Below are 14666 nucleotides of genomic sequence, written 5' to 3' on the forward strand. Positions count from 1 at the left end.
AAGGGTGGTTCAACATTCACAAACCAATCAAAGTGATATACCACATTAATAAAAGAAAGGATAAGAACCACATGGTCATTTCAATAAATTCAGAAAAAGCATTTGACAAAGTACAACATCCATTCATGATAAAAACCCTCCACAGTGGCACCTGGGTGGCTCAGTGGGTTAAGGCCTCTGCCTTTGGCTCGGGTCATGATCCCAGGGTCCTGGGATCGAGTCCCGCATCGGGCTCTCTGCTCAGTGGGGAGCCTGCTTCCTCCTCTCTCTCTGCCTGCTTCTCTGCCTACTTGTGATCTTTGTTTGTCAAATAAATAAATAAAATCATAAAAAAACCCTCCACAAAGTAGGTTTAGAGGGAACATACCTCGACATAATAAAGGCCCATCTATAAAAAACCTACATCTAATATCCTCAATGGGGAAAAACTGAAAGTTTTTCCTCTGTGGTCAGGAATAAGACAGGGATGTCCACTCTCGCCATTGTTATTTAACATAGTACTGGAAATCCTGGCCTCAGAAATCATACAACAAAAAGAAAAAGGCATCCAATCAGCAAGGAAGAAGTAAAACTTTCACTATTTGCAGATGACATGATAGTCTATATAGAAAACCAAAAGACCACCCAAAAACTGCTACAACTGATACACAAGTTCAAATTGTATAATACAAAATTAATGTACAGAAATCTGTTGCATTTCTATACACCAATAATGAAGCAGCAGAAAGAGAAATTAAAGAATCAAACCCATTTAAATTGCACCAAAAACAATAAGATACCTAAGAGTAAATCTAACCAAAGATGTGAAAGACCTGCACTCTTAAAATTGTAAAACACTGTTGAAAAAAATTGAAGACACAAAGAAATAGAAAGACATTCCATGCTCATTGATCAGAAGAACAAATATTGTTAAAATGTCCATGTTACCCAAAGCAATCTACACATTTAATGCAATCCCTATCAAATGTAAACAGTATTTTTCACAGAGCTAGAAAAATAATTCCAAAATTTATATGGAAGCACAAAAGACTCTGAATTGCCAAAGCAATTTTGTGAAAGAAAAGCAAAGCTTGAGACATCACAATTCCAGACTTCAAGTTATGTTACAAAGCTGCAGTTATCAAAACAGTATGGTATTGGCACAAAAATGGACACATAGTCTAGTGGTACAGAATAGATAACCCAGAAATAAACCCACAATTATATGGTCAATTGATCTCCAACAAAAGAGGAAGGAATATTCAATGGGAAAAAAATAGTCTCCTCAACAAATGGTGATGGGAAAACTGGATGGCAACATGCAAAGAATGAAACAGGACCACTTTCTTACACCATACACAAGAATAAATTAAAACCTAAATGTGAGACATGAAACCATTAAAATCCTAGAGAACACAAGCAGTAACCTCTTTAACATAGGCAGTAACAATTTCTTACTAAATATGTGTCCTGAGGCAAGGGAAACAAAACAAAAATAAATTATTAGGACTTCATCAAAATAAAAAGCATCTCCACAGAAAACTAAAAGGCAACCTACAGAATGGGAGAAGATTTTTGCCAATGAATATCTGATAAAAGGTTAGTAGGTTAGTATCAAAAATATAAAACTATATCACCCTAATTAAGTGATTTAACCTCACTGAATATTAAGCTTCTTATTTTTAAGTGATAATGATACTGCCAAGTAGAGATGTTATGTGAGGACAAAAGTAGCAAATTAAGAATGTGATAGACAGCTGTTCCTCTTAGTTGCCTGCCATCTGAATATATGATAAGTCAATTTTTATGACTTTATCAGTGTTCTGAATATCATATTAAAAAGGAAACACGTTAAGATTAGGTCCTAGAGGGGTGCCTGGGTGACTCAGTGGGTTAAGCCTCTGCCTTCTGCTCAGGTCATGATCTCAGGGTCCTGGAGTCGAGCCCCACATCAAGCTCTCTGCTCAGCAGGGAGCCTGCTTCCCCCCCCCCTCTCTCCTTGCTGTTCTGCCTACCTGTGATCTCTCTCTCTCTCTCTCCATCAAATAAATAAATAAAATCTTAAAAAAAATTAAGTCCTAGAGCATGTCATCGGAAAACTTCCTAAAAGTCATTATTGATTCAGTAATTAATACTAAAAAGAGTACATGAGAGAAATATATATGCTTTAATGTTAAGAAGAATGGAGATGAGGAGGAAAAAAAAGAGGAGGGAAATGAAAAGTAGTAATAGAGCAAAATACCCAGCACTGGGTATGGTGCATGGAACTCGGCATTTCCCATAACATGTATGGCCATGATAAGTGAAATAACCACTGTGGAAAGTGATTTGTCAGTCTACACAGAATGTGTATAATATGTATACTAGTAATTATTCTTCTAGGAATTTATCCTAGGAAAGTAAGAAAGGATATACGCAATTTTCTAACTATAGCAAAGCTCACTAAAACGATGATAATAATATTGAAAAAATCAAAACAACTTATATATTCAGCAATAGGAAAGTAGTTAAATAAATGCTATATATACCAGCAACACTAAGAATACATTAAATTGTGTTTTAAGAGACATCTAGTGACATGAAAAGATGTCTATATTATTATTTTCAACAGCCTTATTAAAATATAATTCACATACCATCCAATTTACCCATTTAAAGTCTACAATTCAGTGGCTTTTACTGTTTTTACAGTTGTGCAATCATCACCACGATCAATTTTAGAACATTTTTATCATCCCTAAAAGAAACCTTGTATCCATTAACAGTCATTCTCCATTGACAATGACTCTGGCAACCATTAATCTATTTTTTGTCACTATGGATATGCCTATTATGGAAATTTTATATAAACGGATAACACAATCTGTGAAATTGTTCTGACTTCTTTCATTTAGCATTGTGTTTCCAAGGTATGTCCATGCATTTCTTCATTTTTATTCCTTTTTATTGCCAAATAATATTCCATTATATAGATATGGCACTTTTTTTTTAAGATTTTTATTTATTTATTTGACAGACAGAGATCACAAGTAGGCAGAGAGGCAAGCAGAGAGAGAGAGAGAGAGAGGAGGAAGCAGGCTCCCTGCAGAGCAGAGAGCCCGACGTGGGGCTCAATTCCCGGACCCTGGGATCATGACCTGAACAGAAGGCAGAGGCTTTAACCCACTGAGCCACCCCGGCGCCCCAGATATGGCACTTTTTGTTTACCATTCATTCATCAGTTCATAGACATTTGAGTTGTTTTTCTTTTCTTCAATACATGACTAATGTTACTATGAACATTCCTGTACAAGTTTTTGTTTGAACATAGGTATTCAATTTCTTAGGTATATACCTAGGAGTGGAGTTGTTGTATCATACGATGCTTCCATATTTAACTTACTGAGGAATAACCAAACTGTTTTCCAAAGCAGGTTCATCATATAACATACCCATAAGCAGGGTATGAATTCCCCAAATGAATTCCCATTTGTCCACATGCTTGACAACACTTGTTATTATCTGTCTTTTTGCATATCTTCATCTTAGTAGATGTGGAGTGCTATCTCATTGTGGCTTTGATTTGCATTTCCCTAATAACTAATTATGTTGCACATCTTTTCATTTATTATACATTTGTATGTGTCCTTCAAAGAAATATCTGTTTAGAGCTTTGACTACTTTTTAAAATCAGATTATTTATCTTTTTGTTTTTGAGTTGTAACAATTGGTCATATATTCTGGATAAAAATCCCTTATCAGATTTAGAATTTGAAAATATTTTCTACAATTCTAAAAGTGGTCTTTTCATTTTCTCGATGATGTCTTTTGGAGCGAAAGTTTTAAGCTTTGATGAAATCTAGTTTATAATTTTTCATTTATGTCTCATCTTTTTGGTGTGCTATCTAAAGATATTCATCTAACTAACCCAAGGTCATGAAAATGTACACCTATGTTTTCTTCTAACAGCTTTAAAGTTTTAGCTTTCATACGTAGGTTTCCTATTCATTTTGAGTTGACTTTTGTATATAGCATATATACTGGGTCCAAATTTATTCTTTTACATGTAGATAGCCAGTTGTCCCAGCATCATTTGTTGAAAACATATTTCCCTATTGAACTGTTGAAAAGCAATTGACTGTTTATGTGAGGATTTATTCCTGTTCTCTCAATTCCATCCAATTGATCTACATGTCTACTATGATTCCAGTACCATACTGTTTTTATTACTGTAGCTTTCTGGTAACTTTTGAGCATGTAAAATGTGTCCTCCAACTGTTATTCTTTTACAAGATTATTTTGGCTATTCTCTGTCCCATGAATTTCCATATGAATTTTAGTATTTGTTATCAATTTCTGCAAAAAGTGGTGTTGGAATTTTTAAAAATACATACATATATATATATATATATATATATATATATATATATATATATATATAAATTTAATTTCTTTTCAGTGTAACAGATTTCATTGTTTATGCACCACACCCAGTGCTCCATGCAATACATGCCATCCATAAAACCCACCACCAGGCTCACCCAACCTCCCACCCCCTGCGCCTCCAAAACCCTCAGATTGTTTTTCAGAGTCCATAGTCTCTCATGGTTCATCTCCCCCTCCAATATCCCTCAACTCCCTTTTCCTCTCCATCTCCCCATGTCCTCCGTGTTATTCCTTATGCTCCACAAATAAGCGAAACCGTATGAAAATTGACTCTCTCTGCTTGACTTATTTCACTCAGCATAATCTCTTCCAGTCCCATCCATGTTGATACAAAAGTTGGGTATTCATCCTTTCTGATGGAGGCATAATACTCCATTGTGTATATGGACCACATCTTCCTTATCCATTCGTCCGTTGAAGGGAATCTTGATTCTTTCCACAGTTTGGGACCATGGCTATTGCTGCTACGAACACTAGGGTACAGATGGCCCTTCTTTTCACTACATCTGTATCTTTGGGGTAAATACCCAGTAGTGCAATTGCAGGGTCATAGGGAAGCTCTATTTTTAATTTCTTGAGGAATCTCCACACTGTTCTCCAAAGAGGCTGCACCAACTTGCATTCCCACCAACAGTGGAAGAGGGTTCCCCTTTCTCCACATCCCCTCCAACACATCTTGTTTCCTATCTTCCTAATTTTGGCCATTCTAACTGGTGTAAGGTGATATCTCAATGTGGTTTTAATTTGAATCTCCCTGATGCCTAGTGATGATGAGGATTTTTTCATGTGTCTGATAGCCATTTTTATGTCTTCATTGGAGAAGTGTTGTGTTGGAATTTTAATAGATATAGCATTGCATCTCTAGATCAATTGGAGGAGCATTGTGATTTAGTCAACATTAGATGTTTGCATTCATGGATATAAGATGTCTTTTCATTCATTTAGATCTTATTCAGTTTCTTTCAACAACATTTTGTAATTTTCAATGTACAAGTGTTGTACTTCTTTGGATTCTTTTTTATGTCTTTTAAAATGTAATCCTTAATTTCCTCTTCTGATTACTCATTGAATATGTATAGAAATAACACTGATTTTTGTATTTTGATGTTATATCCTGCAACCTTGTTGAACTTAGTAGCTCTAAGACTCTGTGTGTATGTGTGTGTTACTTAGGGTTTTCTATATATAAGATCATCTTATCTTCAAACAGAGATTGTTTTACTTCTTCCTTTGTAAATTAAATAACTTTCATTTCATTTTATGACCAAATTTCCCTGGTTAAACCTTCCACTACAATGTAGAGTTGAAGAAGAGTAGACATCTTTGTCTTACTCCTGAACTTAGAGGGAAAACTTAGAGTCTTTCACCATTAAGTATGATGTTAGCTCTAAGATTCATGATAAAAATACTCAACAAACTAGAAAATTCAATTGATCTTTTCAGTATTAATTATGTTTATGTTATTTTTTGTCTATTATTGATGTTTTTCCAAATACTGAACAATTCATACAATCTGAATAAATACTCAATACATGTTATTTTCAGTATATTGCTTAGTCCAATTGATAGTAATTTATATTGTATTCATGCATCACTATTTTGCATGGCTATAAATAAGATCCAGCTATAATTTAAATTATCTTTTCTATGTTTCTTAACATTTTTATCAGGGTTATATTAGCTCCATAGGATTTACTGGGTTAATTTCCTTCTTTCTTTATGCTTTGAAACACATTAATAACATAGGAAAATATTCTGTGGAGAAATGAGATGACTCATTGTCAAATCTTTCTTAGCTCAGAGTCTTTTAGGAATTAGTTTATTTTTACATTTAAAAAATTTCTTTCATGTTTTTGATCTTTTCAGATTTTCTATTTTTTGTCAATTTGGTAACTGTTATTTACCAAATTTTATTTAGTAATTTATTTATTTAAAACAACTTATGTTTTCCTAGAAAATCATTAGCTTCATGGATACTTTATAAGCTTTTCATTCACCTACAATTTTTATTTCTCAGCATTTTGAGACATCTAGGTTTTTTTAAATTTTTATTTCTGTTTTTGCTTTTGGTTATTGGATTTATTTATGATAGATTAATTTACCTTTATTTTTCTGGTCTTCAGTCCATCAGTCTATATATAGCAATCTTTTTCTTTGAAATAAAAGCAATTGTGATTTTATTTAAGATTCTGAATTTTTAGTGGAATAATATTCTAATCATTTTTTGTTGTTGTTAATTAAGTCAGTATGAAAGAAACCTGATTTTTCCATACTTGAAGTCATAACTTAAGCACAAGTGTGTGATAACAGTGTACCCTATTTTCAAGCAAAGTATCCAAAAGCAAATAACCAGCTTTTTGTTTGTTCAATGTCCAATTCTGGGGATTAAAATGAAAGTTGCTATCAACATTATGCTTTCCCATATTGAAAAAAATATCTGTTGTCATTAATGTTCCTATTTTTAAAAGATTTTATAATATTTTAACTGCAAATACATATAATTTAACTTATTAATTCCCTTGCATCTGGATATTATTGATCCTTCTCACCAGAAAGGATTTCTTCTAAATAACTATTGAACATAAAATGGAATATATATTTTATTACATTTCTATTCAATAACATTAGGGCCATGTTATTTTCAAAAGGTACAGAAGTAAGAAACCCACACATGCACATCTTAGAAATTACCTTTACTCATATATAAATAAAACTGACATTAGTTCAACTACATAGGCTCTTGAGTACATGAATCTCACCAATTTAGTTTATTCTCACCAAAATTATTACTCTACCATAGCTGCTGTTATAGACCTTGTCTCTGTGTATTTAATAATTGTTAGATTTCTTAAAATCTCAGCAAGAAAGAGATTATTTAGGCTTGAAATGAAATTCATGTATGATTTGACCTTCTTTGAAAGGGATTTAGTCTCATTATTATACATAATACTGGTAGCACAGCAAAGAGGCTAATATTCAAACATGAATTACTATAGACTGTCTGGATTTGATTTTTCCCAACCTACAACCCTTTCTTTGTGACTTATTTGTGAACTGCAGTCCCATACAGAAGAGTTGAAACTCACTTGCCTCTGAAAATCCTAGTGGAAGGTGGGGTTTAATTTTATATTTAAAAATGATAAAGGGGCACCTGAGCGGCTCAGTGGGTTAAGCCTCTGCCTTCGGCTCAGGTCATGATCTCAGGGTCCTGGGATCAAGCCCCACATCAGGCTCTCTGCTCAGCAGGGAGCCTGTTTCCCACTCTCTCTCTGCCTGCCTCTCTGCCTACTTGTGATCTCTTTCTGTCCAATAAATAAATAAAATCTTTTAAAAAATGATAGAATGGTGTTTAAATACAGCAAAGTTTATTTATATGCCATAAAACCTGAAACGATAAGAAAAATGGACATATATGATAAACTATAGAGATGTTAAATTACTTTAAAACTTAATTTTCTGAACCAACATTTCCCAAACTTTTGGGCAGAAAACCTCAGCAACAGAGTGATTTGGGTGTTTGCTAAAAATGCAGATTCCTGAGATCTTAGATTTAAGGAATTAGAAATATGTAGGGGTGAGGTTAGGGAATCTGCATTTTAACAAATTTACCTGCTGATTCTTATCAATAATAAAGTGACTGACTCCCATTTCTTCCTGAATCAACTTTTACCCTTGCCTAGCATTTCCCTCAGCTTATAACCTCTAATCAGTTGTCAACTCTGGATGGTATCATTCAAGAAACAAAATTATATTGAGCCAGTCACAGTATTCGGCATTTGAAATAAAAGATAATTAAGACATAAGCCCTATCCTTAAGGAGTATAGCCTTGTTATAGAGCTATTCGTGAAAATAGACAATTTTAATAAAATAAAATTTTTGTTATGTTAAGATGTGTTCCACGGATTATGGGAGGGTCAAGGAGGTCTACCAAAACTATTCTGGAGAAGAAATGTATGGTGATAACCCAGAGGAGCTTATCATAGGTTATTCCCAAAGGAAGAGGAGAAAACTAGGTTAAAAGGTAAGGCAATGGCATTTTAAGGAGAGGAAATATATGCAAGAACATAGTGGGGAAAAAATCTTGTGCTTGCAGAAATATAACAACCACTTTTATTCAAGTGTGCACTGACAGGTAAGTAATAAATTAATCTGGGGTTATAGTTAAGGGTAAGTTCATAGGAACTGTTTTAAACACAGTGAGGAATTTGGACTTTATCCAGAGGGACGTAAATATCCACTGAAAGGTTTTAAGCACAGGATAAAGATGATCATATATGCAACTTAGAAACACAATACTGGTTACTGTGTGGAAAATGGATTTTATAGAGGCAAGCTTGGAGCTAGTAAGTCTAGTTAGGTGACAATTAAAGTGATTCATATGAAAGAAGAAACTAGGGATGAGTTACTTAGAAGGGATATAGAAGTGGTGCAAACCTAGGAAATATTTAAGAGTTTAAATCAGCAGGAAAAGAGTTTAAGTGTGGAACATGGGGAAAAAACTAGATTTCTAGAATGAGTGACTCAGGAGAATGGGGTATACCAATCTGAGACAAAGTATATAAGACAAGGATCTGACTTGGGAAGTAGAGATGGTAAGTTCCATAAATGCCATGTTTAGTTATAGGTGCTTATTGGAAGTTTGGGTAGAGATGCTAGGTAGGAAGTTGGCAATATGAGCATGGAACTCAGAAGACATATCTATACTGAAGATACAGGTTTTAGAGTCATTCATACATAGATTAGAGTTAAATCTGTGAGAGTAGATGAGATCATGCAGAGAAGTGTGTAGAGTAAGAACATTTGAACTAGAAACAGAACCCTGGAAAACACCAGTATTTTCCCAAAGCCATCCATGTATTTTAGGTGTGTGTTACAACATTACCCCACTTCCAGTCACCAAAATCTGTATTAGTTATCTATTGCTGTACAACAAATCACCCCAAAATTAGCACCTGATCATTTCATTCAGTTTCTGAGTGTCACTAATCTGAGAGAAGCTTAGCTGGGAGGTTCTGGCTCTGGTCTCTCATGAGGCAGTAGTCAAGAAGCCCGCCAGGGCTACAGTCATCTGAAGATTTGACTGAGCTTGGAGAATTCCCTTCTAAGCCTACAGACATGGATATTGGCAAGATTCTTTGGTTCCTCAGGGAATAGACCTTTTCATAAAGTTGTTTACTATATGGCATAGGACTTCTCCCAGAGTGAGTAATGACAGAGGGAGACAGAGGGAAAAAATTTACAGTATCTTTTATAACATAATTTCAGAAGTGACATGCCATAACTTCTGTTACCTTTTATTTGCCATACAAGCCAATCCTTGGAGAGATACAAGGGTTTGGATACTAAGAGGCAGAGATCACTAGGAGCCATTTTGTAGCCTAGCACCAAATACAAATCTCAATATCATCTTTTTTTATTCAGAGTTTCCCATCATTAGAAGAAGGATAGTTTGCAATTTCTCTTACCACATGATTGGTATTATAATTACTGATATCATTATCATTATTTATAAATTAAGTCATTTCACATGTGCTTGCTATATTTTTTACCTTATTTCCCATTATACCCTTCATGAAATGTCAGTGAGTGTGATATATTGAAATGAGGTCAGATTCTCCAAATAAGACATCCTATGTTAAAAATCTGGTTTCAGTGTTACGGAGAGAAGATTAACATTCCCCTTGGAAGGAGTGAAAGAGGCTCTGAGGCCTGACAACATGCATATGGTTAAGGCCTCATGCATCTACTTCATGGCATCTAAGCACCATTTTTTTTAGAATGGGTTCAAACCTAAGTGACCATCAACTTAATACAGACTGCTATATGTATTAGATGTTATGTATGAAACTAATGGTAACCATAAATTAAAAACCTGTAATAGATACACAAAAAAATAGAGAAAGGAATCCAAATATATCACTAAAAAAAGTCATCAAACTATAAGCTAAGAGAGCAAGAGAAGAAAGGAACAAAGAACTACAAAACAACTGTAAAACAAGTAACACAATGGCAATAAATATATATCAATAACCACTTTGAATGTAAATGGACTAAATGCTCCAATCGAAAGACAGAGTAACTGAATGGATAAAAAAGCAAGATCTGTCTATATTCTGCCTACAAAAAACTCACTTCAAACCTAGAGACACAAGCAGATTGAAAGTGAAAGGGATGGGAAAATATTTACCATGCAAAGGGAAGTGAAAAAAAAAAAGCTGGGGTGACAATACTTATATTGGACAAAATAGATCTTAAAACAAAGACTGAGACAAAGAAGGATACTACATAATGATGAAGGGAACAATCCAAAAAAAGGTTATAATAATTATAGATATTTATGCACCCAAGATAGGAGCATATAAATACAGAGAGCGACTATAAGGGAGGACATAAAGAACATAAAGGAGGAAATTGTTAGTAATACAATAATAGTAGAGGACTTTAACACGCCACTTATATTAATGGATAGATCGTTCAGACAGAAAATGAATTGGTGAGCCATTGTGGAAAACAGTAAGTTTCCTCAAAAAATTAAAAATTGAATTACCATATGATATAGTAATTCCACTGCTGGGTATTTACCCAAAGGGGAAAAAAAACACTAATTCAAAAAGATATATGGAACCCTATGTTTATTACAGCATTATTTACAATAGCCAAGATATAGAAGCAACCCAAGTATCTATAGATGAATGTGTATACACACACACACACACACACACACATACATATATACATATGCATGCGTACACACACACACACACACACACACACATATATATGTAATTAAATATTATTCTGCCATAAAAAATAATTAAATCATGTCATTTGTAACAACATGGCTGGACCTGGATAATATAATGTATAATGCTAATGAAGAAATGTCAGAGAAAGACAAATACCATATCATTTCACTCATACGTGGAATTGAAGAAACAAAACAAATGAACAAATAAAGGAAAAGAAAGCTAACAAAAAAACAGGCTTAAATACAGAAAATGAACTGGTGGTTGCCAGAGTAGAGGTACATGGAAAAAGGGTGAAAGAAATAAAGGCGATTAAGGTACACTTATCTTGACAAACACTGAGAAATGGTTTGAATTTTTGAATCATTATATTGTACATCTGAAACTAATATAACAACATTATTTATACTTGAATAAAAAAAGAAATGTATAAAACTGATAAAAATAAATAAAATAAAACTTTTCTATTCCCTGAAAAATAAAATAATAAAATACAATGAGGTGGTTTTCAAATTTTTAATCTCAAGTTTAAGTTCCATTTATATGACTTGCTAAAAATGTGATTTAAAGAGTCATAAATGATTTCAGTGAGTGAAATAAGGCAATTAAATAGAATATAGATGTATGTGACACTTATGATAAGATTTAAGATATAAGATATCTTTATAAGATATAAGATAAATACTTAAAAATGTAAAATGTTTAAAATGGAAAAAATCTGGTTTCAGTATAACTTAGTTTTGTATCATAAGCAAAAGGCATAACTGAAAAATAAAAATTGTATTTATGAGCCTATCCTTGCCACATTTTGTATTCTGGGCATTTTTGCCAAAGATCAGTTGACATATTATGTATAGGTTTATTCCTGGGCCCTGTATTCCATTTTTGTATATGTATCTTTTTATGGCATCACCATACTGTTGTGGTTACTATAGTTTTATAATATAGTTCTAAATCAGGAAGTGTGATGGCTCTAGCTTTGTTCTTTTGTTTCTCAAGATTGCCTTGGCTATTCGGGGTCTTTTGTGGCTTTGTATAGATTTTAGGACTGTTTTTTTCTATTTCCATGAAGAATGCTTTTAAAATTTTGATAAGAAATGTATTAAATCTATAGATTGCTAAGATAGTATAAATATTTTAGCAATATGAATTCTTCTAATCCATAAACAGAATATCTTTGCATTTTTTTTGTTTTCTTTAGTTTCTTTCACCAGTGTTTTCTAGTTCTCAGTACGGATCTCTCACTTTCTTAGTCAAATTTATTCCTAATATTTTATCCTTTTTGATGAAATTTTAATTCGGGTAGCTTCTTAATTTCTTTTTCAGATAGTTCATTGTCAGAGTCTAGAAACACAACTGATTTTGATATGTTGTTCTATATCCTGCAAATGTACTGAGTTTATTGATTAGTTCCAACAGATTTTTCATGGAATCGTGCCATCTACAAAAAGAGATAATTTTACTTTTTTCTTTCCTATTTAGATGTCCTTTATTTCTTTCTCTTGACCAATTGCTCTATCTAGGGTTTCTACTACTATGCTGAATAGAACTGGTGAAAGTGAGCTCTGTTCTTTCTGATCTTAGAGGAAAAGCTTTCAATCTCTCCCTGTTGAGTATGATGTTAGCTGTGGGATTTGCATATGCGGCTTTCATTATGTTTGGTATATTCCTACTTTTTTAAAAAAGTTATTTATTTATTTAAGAGAGATTGAGAGTGAGAGCAAGGGGGAGGGGAAGAGGGGGAGGGAGAGAGAGAAAATCTCAAGAAGACTCCCTGCTGAGTGTGGAGCCCAATGAAAGGCTTGATCTCACAACCTTGAGATCATGACCTGAGCCAAAACCAAGAGTCAGATGTTTAATGGACTGAGTCACCCAAGTGCTCAGAGGTACATTCCTTCTGTACCTATTTTGCTGAGGAATTTTATCATAAAAAGATATTGAATTTGTCAAATACTTTTTCTGCATTTATTGAGATGATCATATGACTTTTATCTTTCATTCTATTAATGTGGTGTGTCACATTTATTGATTTGCCTATGTTGAACCATCCTTGCATCCCAGGAATAAATCCCACTTGATCATGATGTAAGATTCTTTTAATGTGTTGACAAATTCAATTTGCTAGTAATTTCTTCAGTATTTTGCATTTATATTCATCAGGGATACTGGCCTATAGTTTTCTTTTCTTGTAGTGTCCCCATCTGGCTTTAGTATCAGGGTAATGTTGGCCTTTTAAAATGAGTTTTGAAGTGTTGCTTCACATTTTTGGAAGAGTTTAAGAAGGATTGGCGTTAATTCTGTTTTAAATATTTGGTAAAATAGTCATGAAGCCATCTAGTCCTGGGATTTTCTTTGTTGAGAGGTTTTTGATTACTGACACAGTCACCTTACTTGTTACTGGTATAATCAGGATTTCTGTTCATGATTCAGTCCTAGTAGTTTGTATGTTTCTAGGAATTTACTTCACATTGGTTACCCAAAGTGTTAGCATATAATTGTTCATTATAATCTCATGATCTTTTTTATTTCTATGGTATCAGTTACAATGTCTTCCTTTTTATTTATACTTTTTTGAGTCCTCTCTTTTTTTTGTTAGTCTAGCTAAAGATTTGTCAATTTTGTTCACTCTTTCAAAAAAACAAGTCTTAGTTTCATTAATTTTTTTCTGTCATCTCCTAGTCTCTATTTCATTTATTTCTGCTTAAATATTTATTATTTCCTTCTTTCTGCTAACTTTGAGCTTAGCTTATTTTTTCTTATTTAGTTCTTTGAGGTGTAAAGTTAGCTTGTTTGACATCATTCTTTAAGATTCTCACAGCCACAGTGAGAGAGATGTTTTACCTATCTAGAAACCCATCTGGAGATGAGCTCCTCCATGCCCCTGAAGGAAGTTCAGCCAAATTCAATTGACTTGAAGAGCCTAAAGAAGCCCTGTGATTGGCTCCAGTCCCACTCAGCTAGAACCAGGGATAATCCTGCCTAACTGGGAACCCAGTATGTGGCATGTCTACCATGCCTCTGAAGGTAGGCCTGGAGACCTTGACCCAAGCTATGGACCTCCTATGCTTCGAGTCTAGCCCCTTTCAACCACAGTCTGAGGGCTGTCATGCCCATCTAGGGAGCTACCCAGTGACCTGGTGGGAGCCATCCCAGGGACCTGGTAAAAACTACACTAGGTCATGCATCTGATAATAAACCCTCTAACCACAAACCTCATAGTAGACCCAACAGGTGCCACATGACCTGGTTCCAACTCTGCTCCATTGAAATCCTGGAGTCAATACCATGTGAACTGATAAGAGAAGGCCTATCTGTCAAAAACAGTCTGTAAAAACTTGAAGAAGCCTTTGCTCCTTCAAATATATAGACACCAATGGAAGCTTACATTATCAGGAAGCATTAGGCAAATATGACAACACCAAAGCAAACTAATAGAGCTACACTAACCCAAAGAAATGGAGCTATGAATTGTCTGACAAGGAATTCAAAATAACCATCTTAAAGAAGCATGTTGT

The 14666-nt window shown here is 34.0% G+C and overlaps 1 non-coding gene across 1 annotated transcript; it reads left to right on the plus strand.

The window, feature by feature from the left end:
* Window positions 1–10057: 10057 nt before the first annotated feature.
* LOC131822416 (U6atac minor spliceosomal RNA) lies at window positions 10058–10178 on the plus strand. The gene has a single exon (XR_009350274.1). It is a non-coding gene; the product is annotated as a U6atac minor spliceosomal RNA (small nuclear RNA).
* The last annotated feature ends 4488 nt before the right edge of the window (window positions 10179–14666 follow it).

Source organism: Mustela lutreola, chromosome X (assembly GCF_030435805.1).
Source record: "Mustela lutreola isolate mMusLut2 chromosome X, mMusLut2.pri, whole genome shotgun sequence".
In the NCBI taxonomy this organism is placed as follows: Eukaryota; Metazoa; Chordata; class Mammalia; order Carnivora; family Mustelidae; genus Mustela; species Mustela lutreola.